General features: G+C 44.9%; 1 protein-coding gene across 2 annotated transcripts in view; it reads left to right on the top strand.

The window, feature by feature from the left end:
* Positions 1–17,428, top strand: part of DMRTB1 (DMRT like family B with proline rich C-terminal 1) — a 575,348-nt gene that overhangs the window by 442,437 nt on the left and 115,483 nt on the right. The gene's annotated exons all lie outside the window — the stretch shown is intronic.

Consider the following 17,428-nt stretch of genomic DNA (forward strand, 5'->3'; position numbering starts at 1 on the left):
GTGGTGTAGGGATCATCACTTAGATCCGACTAAAGGGCAGGAGGAGGTAATCCTGCCATACCTCCTTTCCTTGGCAACTTCTGGTTTGAAATATGCTTCCATTAGAGTGCATTTGTCAGCCATAGTAGCGTACAGGAAATCACCAGATCAGATTTCTTTCTTTCAGGTTCCGGTGGTTAAGGACTTCCTCCAGGGGTTAAAAACAGTGTATCCCCCTGTGCGAAATCCTTCTCCTCCTTGGGAATTGAACCTGGTTTTATCCAGGTTAATGTCACCTCCTTTCGAGCCCATCCACAAGGCCTCCTTGCAACATCTCTCTTGGAAGGCGGCCTTTTTGGTGGCGATTACCTCAGCGCGCAGAGTGAGCGAGATACAAGCGTTCTGTGCGAAGAACCATATACTGTTTTCCACCACAATAGAGTAGTCCTGAGGGCTCATCCATCTTTCTTGCCTAAAGTGGTTTCTGATTTTCATATAAATCAGTCCATTTCCCTCCCTTCGTTTTTTCCAAATCCTACGACCCCAGCCGAGCGGTCACTGCACCCCTTGGATCTTAAGAGAGTGCTCAAGTTCTATTTGGAAAAGACTAAAGGGATCAGGAAAACGGATCGACTGTTTGTGAACTATGGTTCACTGAGAACGGGTTTTCCAGCGGCCAAGAGGTCCATCTCCAGATGGATTGTCTCTTCCATTAAATTGGCCTATCAGCTTGCAGGCAAGCCTTTATTGGTGTCACCCAAAGCGCATTCCACTAGAGGGAAAGCCGCTACAGTAGCTTTCTTACATGACATTTCAATGTCAGAAATATGCAACGCTGCAACCTGGAAATCGGTTTATACCTTTACGAGGCATTACTGTCTCAAATCTGATTCCAGGGCTGATACTCAAGTAGGGCAAGCCTCCTTGAGAAATCTGTTTGGGTAGCCTATAGCCTGCTCAGGCTTGTTGATAAGATTACTGTCTTGTCATTCCTTTGCCCGCAAGGATGAGGAGAGGCTCGCTATTCTATTCTAATGCTTATGACTATTGATGAGGAGCCCCTGGAAGAGAAGGATTAGTTACTTACCTGTAATCCTAGTTCTCTTCCAGGGGTATCCTCATCAAAGTCATAAGCAACCCTCCCGCCTCCCCGGGCAAAGGATATTCTTTAATAATGAGATATTGTTAACCTATTTTGTTACTGGGTTTGTTTCAGTCTCCGAAAAGAACAACTGACCTAACTGTCACCCCTGGGGCATGATGGGATACCGGGGGTCATGGGTGCCTTAAAGGCACGGTGTCAGTTTTTTTGTATACAGCTACAGGTTAGCTTTTCAGTCTTTTTAGACTGTGTGTTTGCAATGCAGCCTGGGAGCTTTCTATGCTTTCAAGGTGTTATAAGAATTTCTACTGCTGCCTAAGCATTAAAACAGTTTCTAAACAATCTTTGGTGTTGTTTCCCATTTTTCTAATGCATATTATTCATGTATGGTGGAAATTCTTCACAGCATATTTCAGCTCTGGTGTGATTTGGCTGCTATTGCATGTTTTTATATATATGTATATATATATATATATATGAGTATATATATGTGGGGCACATATAATATAGTGTTTCCGGGGTCCCGCGCATGGGCGGGAATATTCTAATGCTTATGACTTTGATGAGGATACCCCTGGAAGAGAACTAGGATTACAGGTAAGTAACTAATCCTTACTGAAGGTAAGTCATTTGTTCTTCAGAGGCTGTTACAAGTTCTTTGTAACTTTTAGACAGCCCTTATCCAAACACGGCAGAGCAAGATGGATTGAGGCTGACATTAATATTGTGCCTCCGAAGTTGACTGTCTACACCAAGACTGGAGTAGCAACAACCATGGCACTTTGTGCCACACTTAATGAACAAAAAGAAAATTTTAGGTGGAAAGGGGAGGGCTGTCTCTCAGTAAGGCATAGCAATTATTGTTTCTCTTGACTCAAGCATGTGAGTATAAAAAAGATCCAATGTTATTTCACTTTTACCATACGCAGCCCTTTAACCTCCCATACAGGGTTGAGGATTTTTTTCCCTAGACAGCGGCGCAAAGAAAATTAAGTATGCTGGCTTTTTTTCCTTTTTGCAATGAGTTATGTTTAGCAAGATTTGATTTCTGAAATCAGTGCATTACTAAGGCTGCTTCAATGCTTTAGGGCGCAAGACGTCACAACAGTGAGGCTAGCCTTTCTATTTCTGCATCTATTTTCATACAGACTTAGAAAAACCCGCCTTGAGCATTTATCTGAAACGGTAGTGATGTTCACTTTCCTCATGGTTTTTGGGCAGCTCAATAGGCTCTATTTAGTCTGTGCAAATTAAAATCTGCAGTTCACAAGCAATAACTGTATTTCCATGTGTTGTACAGAGCAGTAATAGGATGGATCAGTTAGCCTATTGCTATCTAAAATGCTTTATGAATGAGTGTGTGGGGTTCTGCACCCCAGGCTTTGTCAGGGCAGGTAGGTTATTAAACCACTTGTTAGCACCCCAAGAACAGTGATTTCATACGACCTTAATACACTGACTTCACCAATTTAATGAAGTGGGAAACAATAAAATCCTTAATAAGCTGCAGCTGTAGGAACACACAACAGAATCCACTGTCTGCAACAGAGTGATTTCATTGTGGGTTCTTGGGAATAATTTAATCTGAGCATGTAATTGTGGAGTCACCATCTAGGAAAATTTCGCTGATACCACACAAACGTGAGAGTAAATGACTAAGCTCCCAAGTACCTGTTTTGCTCTTCATTTGTATTTATATGTAACTGTCAGGTAAACTGTTACCAGTTTGATTGAGATCCAACAATTCATGTTTCTAAAATGTTATGTGAGTACTATCACTAATTATTAATTCCTATTGATAATTCGAATTTATTCAAGATCTGTTCTCGCTTTACTTGCTTGTCATACAGTTGCAGCATCAAATACAACATTCTGGTTGTATCCAGTGCCCTAGCTATAAAGTGTTATCCTGTTTGTGTGCCACCCAACATTGTTTTTTTCTGCAGACTTCTGCCACCCCATCCCCAGCTATCACCCTGGTCATTATACATTTTATACAAAGTGCCATTAGTATTAGGTAAGGTTATTTTATGTGTGTTTATATTATCGAATAATTTGGTTGAAGTTTTATTATGCCTTAGGCTTTTACGAGCATCATATTGTATTTATGATGGGCTTCATTGAACAACAAACGACCAGTTGGTAATGGATCAAAAAGTTGCTCCTCGTATAGTGAGCTATTTGGTGGGCATATTTTAGAAAGAAACACAGTATATGTAGATAGGTCGAGTATTGGTGCCACTCAGGGTAATGTCACACCCTACCGCCTGAGGTGTGTTTGTACAAAGGGAACCCTTGTATTTAGAGGTTTACGACAGATATACCCCGGCACTCCACATTTACATATAGAATCTGTTATAGACATTAATTTGTCTTCATAAAGGTAAGTTTAATTATTTTCACAGGTGTAGACCAGCAGAAAGAAAGAGTTGATGTACAAAAAGAAAGAACTGTTTCTTTGGAAGCTATTCTTTAACAGTTTCTAGCAATTAGGTTTGTGAGCAAGATACAGTTGTTACAAGTTCACCACCTGCCTGCGCGCTCACTTGAATTGCTACTACTCTGCAGTGATTTTATTTAAAAAAAAATACTTGTAGTATCGCGCTGCTCATTGCGCTGCTCGACTCTAGGACGCAGGCGTAATAACTATTCTGGACATCTTTGGGGGAAAAGAATTAGAACTTACTTGCACTATAATCGTTTTTTCACCCGCACTTTGCGGGACTCAGGCCGATCTAGGGACCACATCGCGGCGTTTTGGCCGCCATCTTGGGTGTGGGTAACCAAGAGGTGCCGATTGACAGGCGCCATCTTGGTGAGGGGCCAAAGGTGTGCCTCGCAGGACTCCCACGCTTAACGGCATTTAAGATGCATACCAGCCAAGCACGCAGCGGACGCGCCGATGGCGCGCCAGAGGTAGGCCCGTTTGCGCCCGTTCGCGCACAGGTCGCGACCATTGCCGGCTAAACCGCTTCTGGGGACCCGCCCCGCCTAGTGTACTCCAGGGCAGAGCTGGTACAACTTGATAAGCATCATAAGGTAGGCGCTGGGTCGATATTGACACCAGTGGCACTGGGGTGTTAACCTGTGGTCTGCTCAATGTCCGGTCCCTCTGCAAGCACCATGTTGAAATTGCACTTCTAATCGAATCTCATGGGTTGGATGTGCTTTTTCTCACAGAGACATGGACTCGAACGGATAGCGAAGTAGAACTGGGGCTAGCCTGCCCCTCGGGCTATAAAATCAGGCACAATCCTTGTTCGGGAAGCAGAGGTGGGGGCATTGGGTTTATCTTCAGAGATACCTTGTCCATATCTCAGTTCGAGATTAAGGAGGTCCAAGGTTTCGAACTTATGGGCTTTTCTCTCATGGGGAAAAGAGGAGCTTTGTACTCCGGACTGTTATGCTATAGACCACCTGGTAACGCATTATCAACTTTACCTGAGCTGATTGATATTATTTATGATCTCTTTAATACGCATGCCAGGTTAATAGTCCTTGGGGATTTTAATCTGTGGCCAAATGGGCCGTCAGATACAGTCTATAGAGACTTGTGTCAGGCATGCAGCAACATACAGCTGCAGCAATTGGTACTCTCCCAGACCCATCTGAAGGGTCACGCCTTAGATTTAGTCTTTGCTGATGCCACTCAGGTCGTGATCAGGGATATAACCATTCAATGCTGGATGGATCATGCTCTTGTCCGCTTCTCTCTATATCTTCCTGCTAATCCTTTGAAAGACAGCAGTCCGAGTTCTACCAAATTCAACAGACAATGGTCCAGGCTTTTGAAAATTCCTTGCCTACCAACTCTGTTACCTGGTGAGTTTTCCTTGGGGGGAAATGTGGAAGAGCGCCTCTCAAGCCTGTGCCAGCAAATTACTAACTCCTTGGATACAGTGGTTCCTTTACGGAAAGCTAGGGACAGCAATAAGCTTGCCATGCCATGGTATTCCAATGTCCTTTTCCAGCAGAAACTGCGGTGTAAACAGGCAGAAAGAGCCTGGAGGAAGCACTATTTAGAACCAGATAGAGCCCTCTACAAGCAGTCACTGTTGGATTACAAAGCACAGATCAAGTGCGCTAAAGCTAAATACCTTGAGGATATGTTGATGCAGGCATCAAACAAGTCGCAGACTCTGTTCAAAATCGTTAATGATCTTTCTCGCCCGGCTTGTGCCATGAATAACATCCCTGCCTCTCAATCCCTGTGTGATTCCTTGGCAGCTGCATTTGAGGATAAGATTGCCACCATTTTGAGCGGGCTCTCTTGCCCAGGCACCCCTTGCCTTCAGCCCCTGGTGGGCTCAGCTTCGGCAGCCACTCTGGGTGACTCTGAAGGAGTGGCAGGTCAGCCTCGATTAGACAGCTTCTCTCTTCCTTCTTTCGAGGACTTTTATAAATTGGCCAATGGGGTGTCCTCAGGCTCTCCGTTGGACCCTTTGCCTCATAAATTTTGGAAGCTATTCCAAGAACAACTTTTTTGCCCTTTATATTCCATCTGTCATCAGTCCTTTTGTACCGCCACGGTGCCTGATTGTTGGAAACTAGCGGTGGTCTCCCCTCTTTTGAAGAAGCCCACGCTGGACCCCACCTGACCGGCAAACTATCGGCCAATCTCGCTGCTCCCCTTTCCTGTTAAGATCATGGAGAAACTCGTCACTCAATCTCTGTCCACCTTCTTGGAACCAACTCCTGTCTGGATGTGGCTCAGTTCGGCTTCCGACCAGCCCATGGTACGGAATCTGCGCTAGTAGTCGTTCTGGACGATCTTCGTTGGCGGGTCGACAATGGTCGGGAAGCCTTTTTAGTGCTGCTCGACATGTCTGCCGCGATCAATACGGTCAGCCATGCCACTCTTATCAGCAGACTGGAAGAGGTTGGGGTAGCTGGGCTGGCGCGGGAGTGGCTAGTCTCCTACCTTCACAACAGACACCAGGTGGTAGCTTTGCCGCCTTTTAGATCGGGCATCAGAAGAGTAAGGCAAGGTGTGCCTCAGGGGTCGGCAATCAGTCCCATCTTATTTAACTTGTACCTCCGTCCTTTGATCAGTCTGATTAAATCTTTCGGTATCTCGGTTATTAATTATGCCGACGATACGCAGCTTATCTTTTCCTTTGAAGGCAAAGACGCGGTGTTGAAAGAGACCTTCCATCAGTGTATGACAGCTACTGCGGACTGGTTACGAAACAACTCCCTTCATAATGGGTCTAAGACGGAGGTGCTGCATTGTTCAATAGACCGTACCCCTCGCCACTTGCCAACAGACTTCTGGCCTACATCTTCTTTGGGCTCGGTGGCGTCGGCGGACTCTGCTCTCAACCTGGGGGTCATGTTTGGCCCCAATTTACAACTTGATGTTTTTGTCAACAAAACAATAGCACCTGTATGATGTTGCTTCACACTCTACGCAAGATTCTTCCTATGCTCCCGGCACAGGCCAGACCAGAGGTAGTGCGTGGTATTATTCTTAGCAGGCTTGATTACTGCAACGCATTGCTTCGGGGCGCACCTAGCACTCTGATCAGTAAGCTGCAGCGTATACAAAATATGGCAGCCAAGCTTGCCCTTTCTCGGCTGCGTTCAGCCTCCTCCTCCTTGGCGCTAAAAGATCTCCATTGGCTGCCTGTCCAGCAGTGCATCTGTTTTAAAGCATCTTGTCTGGTCTTTAGGGCCCTTCATGATCAGGGGCCGGTCCCGCTGCGGAGACTCTTCTCCTGGTACTCCACAGTTAGACCACTACGTTCATCTTCGGCCTGTCTGGTGGTAGTCCCCAGAATTCAGAGGCTTCGGATGGGTGGCCGTTCCTTTGGTTATCCGCCCGCCAAACTTTGGAATTCTCTCCCTCTGTCTCTGAGGAGTCAAGGGGCTCTCTCACTTTTTAAAAAGGACTGAAGACTTATATCTTCCCCAGGGTAGTGTAACTTGGTGTTGTGTATCGGCTAGGTAGAGTCAAAGCGCCAGGATACCCTCTGGGTGACAGTTGCGCTATACAAGTATGCGATACATACATACATACAGTTATTGTTTTCCAATTGCGTTCAAAGTAGATATGTTTGGTGATGATGGAGAACATCCAACACATGTTTCGTCACAGATGTGACTTTTTCTAGGTTGTGTGGTAATACAATAATGCAGATGTCAACCATAATGTAAGCATTAATAGTTCGTAGATCAGAAGATGGTTAATGTGGTGCCCAACCTAAAGTAAATGTTAACGTAGAAAGGTCTACACCAAATGGAGACCCAATAAAAGAAGAAGTGTTAGAAGAAGTAATGTGTCAGCAATATTTGGGGTGAGTAACATGCAAAGAAGTGATATCGAATTGGCCTTATATGAGTGCATGTGGGCTAAGAATAGTAAAAGAAATGTGAGAAAAGATATAACACCAGCTGTGGAAAATCAAAAAGTTACCAAAAATTAATCTACCTTTGAAAAAGTAGAAAGTGAGGCGTATATAGTGGCGGAAGATGGAAGTCGTCCCGAAAACCTCTTGATAAACGTTTTAGCTGTTAAAAACAGATAATTTCAAATATTGGGTCAAAAATAAGCGTACTCATATTGAAGGTCAAATGAGGTAAATGGCCTTCTAAATAGTAAATTTTAATAGGTTAATGCCGGAATGGTATCTCCAATAGTAGAATTCTTCTAAGTGACTATTAAGTATGGTAATACCGCACTCAATAATAGTGGAAGCATGCCAGCCTCACTATATAAAGGTAAAACAAAAAGAACAATCAAATCATTACATTTGTAAGAATATTTGTGAGGCATGTTGGAGCAAGAGAAGGGAGCAGTTAGGCTACCTAAATAACTAAGAAGTCTACGAGGCTTTTTCTAATGCGGTAAGAGTTTAGTATTGCTCATAGTTAAATGACTGTGTAAAGCGTTTAAACTGAGAACTAACCTCATTGGGTAGTGTCCACGCGAATTAAATTGGACTTTTTATAATTTTATCGAAAAACGGACCATGCTAAGTCCCTGTGGGAAAGAAAACACAAAATAAGGGAAAACGCGGATAAACAGATGTCCTAAAGACATTCTATGTTACTTATAACAGACTGCAGCCCCAAGGTAACTCGACCCCGATCCACACCGTCAAAGCAGTAAGGACCGTGCAGTTAAATGGACAAAGACACTGTACTAGGGACAGGGAACTAACCTGGGTAGTCGTCGCCGTCATCGATGTGTGATAAAGTGAGACGGTCGGCTTGTGACTGCTCTATCAAAGTCCGGTTGAGGCTTCCGGGGTGAAGCGTAAACATTAAAAATGGTCAATGCCTACATGTACGTAGTGAACCAAACAAACCTTGTTGGGCTTTATTGACTAGGGGTTTTTTTTTGGTTGGATTATCAACCAAATGAAGCAAAGATTTGAATGATCCGTCTCCTGGCAGTCTTGATATCTGCTAGTAGCTTAGCCTAGCAGAATATGCCCAAGCGAAGGTACTTTTATGCTAAGCACCATGAACTTTATTCAGATGAGTAAATCTCACAGTAACCCAAAAGTTTCTAATCTGAAATTTTTAAACAATGTGGGCCCACTTTTATCTATTTTCAAAAATTACATTTACTGGTACTTTAAATTCGAACTGAATTTATAAACTGTTCCTTATAATTCAGATTTTATATTCAACCATCTGCTGGACTCATGTGAAATGATTTCATATGTTTTCTTTGTATCTTCATATTTAAATGTTTTTATGTAGTTTTGTTTGTGCAAAATATTATATTTGTTAAGTAATCTTTTTTGGCTTACTTTTCTGGTACTCCAAATACAGAGTTTATTGATTCAGTCACAGCTTTGCTTTGATGTTTTTATACTTTTCTGTCTTGGAACTGGAAATGATATATAAACATTTGGCCTTTGGTAAAGGCGCACTGTGATCTCAGAAGGACTGCTGCCATATTGGTTCATATTGAAGTATGGTGGATAGTACAATTTCTGAGTGATAAGTAACCTTCACGGCTACTGGGTTTACACCTGTCCCTGGTCACAGTACTGAGGGTACAGCTTTTGTTCTCTTACTCATGAGGTAGCCAGCAGCATGAATGTAAGTCTGGCCTGAGATGTGCAACTCGAATGTACAGGAGGAGGATATGGCCACAGACTTTGTGTGTTGTGTGTGTGGGACAACACACTTTGTCTGGACGTGCAGGGGAACCTCCCCCCAGAGACATATCTGGACACTCCCCGTGCTGCAACCCAACATGGTCACATCTGGCACATATAGGAGCCTGCTTCTAAGAGAATTGACTCAGAAGTATCCAAAAGTACATCCTCCATCACAGAACTCTTCACAAGATTCTTGAGATCTAACATGGCCCTTACAATTTTGTTAATCAGAACATATGTTCCTGTCTGGCAAAACTCTTCAGCTTGTTACTCTGTTTCCAAACTTTCTCAGTCAGCAGGATTTTTGAGCCCTCCATCTCAAAATTTTCTGCCTTTGTAACTTAAATATGAGGTTTATTGTAGCCGCTGTGAAAATAAACTAGAACGCAATACAATCTCGTTTTGATTTTTGTTATGTCATTATTTCTTACCTTAACACCAAAGTAATCCTGATTCATGTATACCTTATCCTTGTTATTTGGTCTTATAATAATAGACCTTGAGCCTTATTTTCTTGAATATTGACTTGCTAAACGTCACTTTAATGATTTGCTGCATATTCTTCCTCTCATTAGATTCATCATGCCAGTAACGATTGAATCAAGATTTTTTGTTTTTATTTTCAGATACTTTGTCACCTTTTTCAAAAGATGCTTTACATAGTCTGGATTTATTTAAGTCTCTTAGGTTATACATTAAAAATACCAAATCATTCAGGCAATCTAGTCACCTTTCATCACATAAAGTGATCTTTCACCTGGTAATTAAGCAGCTAAATCTACTAGCGCTAATGTAGAATTGATGGCTTTCCAGAGACGTCTCTGTTTAGAATTGATGGCTTTCTAGAAGCATTTTTCAATTTCCAGGATTTGCAGGACAGCTACATGGGCCACGTATACGTTTTGTAAGCTTCTTTTGGTCATGATGCCTTTCATACCCTTTTGCCCTACCACTAGTCCCCATATACTGTTGTCAGCTGCTAAAGCATTTAGCTGTATGTCTCACCCCAGCCAGCTAAGAATGTTTAGCAGTCATTCCATCAACTATGAAGGCAGTAGATGTATTTGTCTGTTCTGACTCAACTCATTACATACAGGAGGAATAGATCTCAAGTGCTAAGCTACTTTGTTGGGTGTGTCTCATCTCTTTGACATTAACGGTGTGACTTTTTTTTTTTTTTTAACAGATTGTTACCCCGCATTGCTCATGGCAGCCACATGCATATCTCAACTCCGTCCATCATTAAATGATGCTGGAGAATCCCTTCTTCCTTTGGAAGAGATGGAATAAAGTATTTTACTTATATTTAGTGAACTAAAGGACGTAACATTTATAAGAATTTAAAAGAGATTCCATTGGGTGAGGAGATGGTGCACCGGTTGATATTTTCAAAAAAAAATTAAGATATTGGAGTTACATTTTGGCACCCACATTAATATTGTTCTAGAAAGACATATATTTTCTCTCATCAGCAGGCTAAAACTGATAGGATTGGAAATGATGTGGCTTTATAAAGAACATAGCCAGGACTTGTGAGTTTGGTGATCTCACAGATTTACTTATTAGAGATCAACTTTTGCGTTGCATAAATGACACGTGTTATGGATAAGGATCTACATTTGAAGGAATCGATTGCAATAACTGAAAGAATGGAATATACTGAGTGAATAAAGGGCATTAAGAATGATAACAGTGTCAAATCTGATGTCTCTAGAGTGGCGGAGCATACTGATGAAGGGAAAAAAAAGTGGAGAAAGCCATTAGTGACTCTTTCAAATAAAGCATTATTACATTTAGATGTTACAGATGTGGAAGTGGTGGCCATAGTCCAAACAGTATGAATTGCATGGCAAGGAATTCCACTTACAGGAAGTGTGGAAAGAGGGGACATTAGGGTCGAGTTTGTTAAAGCAGTATTGAGAGATTGAAAAATGAGGGTTCTACTATTCAACAAATTCTCTTTACCTTGGACCATCGAGCTATCTCTTGCAATTTCTTCAGCTCATTCAGAAGCCCACTACACATCCTATTTCAGGATGTCCGCAATTTGCCCATTTCCAATTAGTTTTCCAAACTGCTGCACTGACGGCTATTCATAGCCAGGATTATAATGTCAATGAATTGTGCTTTTGTTTATTTCTCCGACAAGACCAAGTCTGTCTAAGACAGAGGTTCAAAACATACGATCCTAGGTGTACTTTTGCATTCAGGCCAGGTCAACCATCTACAGACTAATAATATTTCTCATACTCACCAGGGCAGCCACTCTTTATTTCTTAGCAGTCAAAAATTTGAACTCTTTACCAAAAGAACATTTTTCGCAATAATTTATGTTTTTGGACTCCGAAAAACCTGTTTTCTCTACAATTGCGTGTTTTGACTCCTGCATCACCAGTCTGCCAGCTGATTTTCCCATGCTCCTTCAGAACTAAGACACCCTTCCTGGGTAACATTTGCGCTATATAAATGTTGTAACAAAACATGATGACTGTGGGATTCATTTCCCCTATGCACTATGTGCAAGATTGATTAGGTGTGGTTGACCTGAATAATGATTGTTTTTTCTCAGTATTCAGGTCACCAGAGTACAGAGATTTGTAGCTGGTGTGCAGTACCAGTGCAAAGGTGCTCCTTTTCAGGTTGAGCTCGACACTGGCAGCCTTTGCCAAAGGCAAGACAGTGGTGGCTACTTAGCCACATCAACAGGGTATGCACATCAATCTTTAGTTCAAAGGCAGGCTGTACAGGACCCTCTTTCACGGGACCAGGACTCAAGTCTTCACACTTCTATTTCAGCTAGGATTGTCAACGAATGTTGGGTACTCTTTCCTTTGTTCCTTGCAATTAATTTGTTTTGCCTTCCGGTGGTAGTAGCCTATCAGCAATGCAAGACTTGGGCCCAGTTGCATTCCAGCATGCTATATTTTCAGAAGACTTTGGAGCTCATGGCATCTTGCTTCTAGATTATCATTGACCTACCTACGTCAGCACGCTATTTCTGTGTGTACACCTAGGGCCACATTCAGCTCAGTTGCTGATATCAAGAGAGACCCTGGACCTAATTTGATGGTTGCAAGAGGGACTCATTTTCACTTGAAGCAGAGGAGAATGTCTCCATAAACCTTTTAAAATATAGCTGGGGAGTGGAGTTTGGTCTTCTGCAAGTACACGAGATTTGTTGTTTGTTAGGTAGCTCCATGGAAATCAGCATTCTCAACTAAAGCGCTGTTTTAGTTTTGAAACCCTTTTCAGTCAAGTGAGTGTTAATTTCCAAGGGCAGCTCTGCCACCAGTACCCTTAAAAGGAGCCCTGTTCTGTGTTGTCAGCACCTTGGGGAAATTCACATTGGGCACTTGAGTGCCTATCCTCTTTTTGATAGTACTTCCAGCTTTAATTAAGCCTTCTATAATGGGGTCACACTTGCACCACACTAACGGGAGATTATGAACACTGTGTATTCTGTTTCACCAGATGATTCGAATCATTTGTGAATTCTTTGCTTCCTCTCTCTGAGTCATTTCCTCCTCGTCCTCTCAGTTTCCCAGCAGCATAATAGGCCTTATTATTTCCTCTAAATTACAGACTTTGACTGCCATATGCTGGATGGTTAATTACCTCTTCCACTCAGGAAGGAACTCCTATGCCTCCCAAAATATGTTCCTTTATTCTTGCCTTTTTCTCTCTCTTAGATGCCTGGTATCTGGGGATATATAGTGTGTAGCGTTTTAAGGCTGTGGAGGACAACTGGATTGTATCCAGGGTTCCTACCAGAACATCTACTTGGACCAAGTGCAAGGTGTAATTAAGAATCTGCTCCTGGCCCTGGAATACAGCTTCTCATATGCATTGTAGGATGTGCTTTTATTTGTCTCCTACTGGTGAAGGACGGTATTTGAGGTTGTGTTTCGCAGAACATATGTATTTACAGGTAGGACCTCCAGTTATTCAGGTTCATTTGTCTGCAGGTTGATGTTGTGAAACTACATTTTATGGATCTGGTATATTGCTCCCATCACTTTGCCACTGCATCCTGTGCGTGACCTCAGCCTGATGCTTTCTGTTTTATGTCATTAGTCCTTTGAACTTCCCACCTTCAAGTGGCATTAAAATGGTAGTATGGAAATTGTTGTTTCTGTTTGCAACTACCTTCATTTGTCAGTTTAGCAAGTCATAGCTTCTTTCTTATTTTGAGCCTGCACACTTTAAAGATACCATAAAATGATGCTCCCTTGTACAACTGCCCATGGCGAAAGTCAATGTGCAACAGCACTGAACACTCGAGCTTAATTTACATGGCTGAGTCAAGAATACGTACAACTGCCCTCTGACCTCACTTAGGACCCTTGAGTAGTATAGTATAAAGATTACCAATAATAGGTGCCAATTACATAAAAAGAAACGTTTGGACATTTATGATTTGATATACTAAATAATCGCCACAGCAGGACAATAGGGTTACATGCACTGTGCAGTATGCCCCCTTTTTGTGATGATTCTTTGTATATAAGGTTAAGAATGTTCCTTTTTCTTCTTTGTAGTATGTATTCATGATTTGTTTCTATTGGTGTGTTGTCTTAATTAATGTACTGTCTTTGACGTAAGCATAATTGTGTATGTCTGTTTTATGTAAATATCTCTCTCAAAAGATAAATGAATGATAACGACAACTTCTGTAGTAGGGGATCTCTGTGTATAGTCATAATCTAGTGAATAGTCCCGCCCATGTGGGTGGACCCCGGAGCAATCAAAAATAATCTCTTAAATTGTCAAAAAATGCAGAACTGCACAGACACTTAAGAGAGAATTTAAAGACAGATAATACAGCCTATGTCCACAGGCTACCCTGTCCAGTACTTCAACTAGAAATTCCACCAAAAATCCACAAAAAGCACAGCCTTTACAGATTTCTCCACATAGAAAAACTTGCTTTTACCAGCAAAACCCTCAAGAATGATAGAGAGGAAGGAGTGGACAGACAAGCCCCATAGGCTGCTATTATGTGGCTCAGAACAGGATACTGTGCCTTTAAGAGAACCTTCCAGAACTCTCTCAGTATTCCAGAATGCACAGCAGGTCCCTTTTACTTTCAGTTCTTTTTTCCGGCTCCTGCTAGCAGGACCCTGGAGCATTGAGCTCTCCCTTTTTAAGGGTTTATCTAGTGATTTTTCACTTTTTCAAGTATTTGAGTGCTTTCATTTGAAGTACTTTGGTGCTTTCTTTCTTGTATGTGTTTCTGAGCACTCTTTTATTTATCAAAATGCCTGCTTTGTTTGACAAATGCCCAGAGTGTTCAAGGAAGAAGGCCAAGTCGGACCCACACGAGGTGTGCATCATCTACCTTCCATCATCTCATGTCCCAGAGGAGTGTGACATTTGCCAGGGCTTCTCCAGCAGGACCCTGAGGGATAGAATGAAGATCAGGCTCCAAGGCCTGGAAGACAGAAGACTGAAGGCACAAGGTGGGTCTGGGCAGACTTCCTCTGCCCATGCTGAGACCTCTGGGGGGCTCCCCAGGGGCAGGAAGACCAGCAAACGTCCCTATTCTCCGTCGGCGTCGATAGTACCGACGACGGCGTCGAGAGGGATGACAGCAGTCTGTTCCCCGTCTCCCCAGGGCTCTGGGTCGAAGCGGCGTCGACGCTCGGCGTTGAGGGAACTGAATAGACCGCCGTCAAGATCACCGGTGATGATATCATCGTCGGCGGCATCGACGTCGAGAGGTGGGACCGCGTCGGCGCTCGCCGTCGAGGCGACACCGCCGTTCGCCGTCGGCAAAGAAGAGGAGGTCGGCGTCGAGGGGATCCTTCACGTCGAGGATGACGTCGAAGTCTCTCTGACGCTCGGCTTCGAGGAGACGCTCGTCGTCGAGGCGAAGGCGCTCGCCATCGATGCGAAGGCGCTCGCCGTCGAGGAGGAGGCGTTCGTCGTCGAGAAGGCGGCGCTCGCCGTCAAGAAGGAGGTGCTCGCCGTCGAGGGACCGACGGTCGCCGTCAAGGGACCGACGGTCGCCGTCGGTGCGACGTTCTTCGACGCCAAAGAAGCGCAGAAGGAGTTCTGGCCCCAGGAGTCATTCTAGCCGGCGGCATGTGCCGATAGTGGACTCTCCACCTAGGAAGAAGGGAAAGTCACCGGGCTCGGTGTACTCTGAGGTATATACACCTCCTAAGCCGAGGTCGACTCCACCTCCTCCTCCCTTGTCCAAGGACCTCCGCCGCGGACTCCCACCCCGCCTCCGCTCCCACCCCATCCTCATCCTCAGCCTCTTCCTCCGGTTCCTCCGAGGACAGCTTCACTGCCACGATACCCGACTCTGCCTAAGGGGACTCCCCAGCCGAGGCCCCCAGTCAGGCCATGGTCGCCTACTCCTGTGAGGCCTGTGGAACGTCCGAAGCCAAGGAGATCGTGCTCTCGCTCCGGTCGGAGGGGAAGATCGCGGAGTCGTTACAGGTCGTCGACGAGATCAGGACGACGCCACAGGAGGCGCAGATCATGGTCCCACACGGACTCTTCTGGGACCAGGGACTACTCGCCGACTTTGTCGGAATCCTCTGGGACGAGGGTGTCGCCTGTAGACGACATTGTCACATTCCAAGATGTTCTGCTGAGGGGTGAGGCCAAGTTGGGCTTCACAGTGACGGTGCCTACGCCCACGACGGCCGTGATTTTCCAGACGCTACATAAAAAGCACCTGTCTTGACCATTGCTGCCTCTAGTACCAGGATTGGTAGAGCCCGCTGAGGAGTTGTTTCTCACTCCCGCGGTGACGATGGCTGCTCCCTCCAGGCTCCTTAAGAAGTACCGGGCCCCGGATTCTGACCCGGCTTTTCTTCGGATGGATCCGACACCGGACTCTGTCATAGTGACGGCGGCTAGGAAGCAATATGCCACCACCCCGTCTTCTACAGTATCTCCTGATAAGGAGAGCCGCTGGATAGACTCGGCAGGCAGAAAGGTCTGTGGGACGACATCTACTGCAAAGAAGGCGGCTAGTGCCGCGGCTTTGCTAGGGCGATATGATCGTGCCCTATGGGAGTCCCTCCAGCAATTCGCGAAGCTCCTTCCTCGAGAGAAGAAAGAGGACTTTCAAGAGATTCTGAAGGAAGGGATGCTGTTGTCGAACCAACTCATCAGCGGGGCTGCTGATGTGTCTCTTTTGGCGGCACATGGGTACTGTCATGGTGTCAACCAACGACGCCATGCTTGGCTTCGCCTTACATCGCTCAAGCCAGAGGCTCAGCAGCGGGTGGGCAATCTGCCTTACTCGGGGAAACTCTGTTTGGCAAGCATGCGGATGACGAAATGGCCCGCATGAAGGCGGAGGCCGAGACCCTGGCGGCCGTCGGGTTGGAGAAGCCCAAGGAGAAGACCTATCGCCCATTTGGGGCGCAGGGCAGAGGGCATGTGCAAACTTCAGGACAGCAGCAACAACAGCAGCAGCAGTTCCGAAGGCCCTTCCAGAAGCGCCAGAAGGGCAGAGGCGGACAGCAGTCCGCAGCAGCGAACAAAGGCCCGGCTGGGTCTTGGCCCTAAGCGGTTACTTCCCCTACATCCATTACCCGCTCCGGTGGGAGGAAGCGTTCAATTTTTTCTGGCAGAGTGGAGAAAAATTACTCAGGACAAGTGGGTGCTGAATATTGTTTGCAATGGATACAGTCTTCGGTTCACCAGCCCGCCTCCAGCAATTCCACCGGTCAGCTCGAAGTGTCAGCTGCGCGAGCTCCAGGCGGAGGCCGATACCCTGTTAAGGAAAAGGCGATAGAAGACGTACCTCTGTCTCAAAGGGGAAGAGGTCTGTACTCACGGTTCTTTCTGGTTCGCAAGAAGGACAAGAACGAGTTTAGGCCCATTCTGGATTTGCGACAAGCAAACAAGTGGATTCGCAGAGAGAAGTTTTGCATGCTGTCGTTGCATCAGATTTATCCTCAGCTGCAACAGGGAGACTGGCTATGTGCTCTAGACCTACAGGATGCGTACTTCCATGTGCCCATGGCACACAAACACAGGAAGTTCCTGCGATTCCAAGTCGGCGCCAATCATTATCAGTACTCAGTACTGCCATTCGGGCTGAAGTCTGCGCCCAGGACATTCTCGAAGTGCATGGCAGTGGTAGCTGCACACCTGGGAAAGAACAAGGTGTTTGTCTACCCGTACCTGGACGATTGGTTGATCAAGGCCTCCTCCTTCTCGGAAGCTCAAGCGCACTTCCAGAAGACGTGCGTTCTCTTGAACA

This window comes from Lissotriton helveticus, chromosome 1_2, assembly GCF_964261635.1.
Source record: "Lissotriton helveticus chromosome 1_2, aLisHel1.1, whole genome shotgun sequence".
NCBI lineage: Eukaryota > Metazoa > Chordata > Amphibia > Caudata > Salamandridae > Lissotriton > Lissotriton helveticus.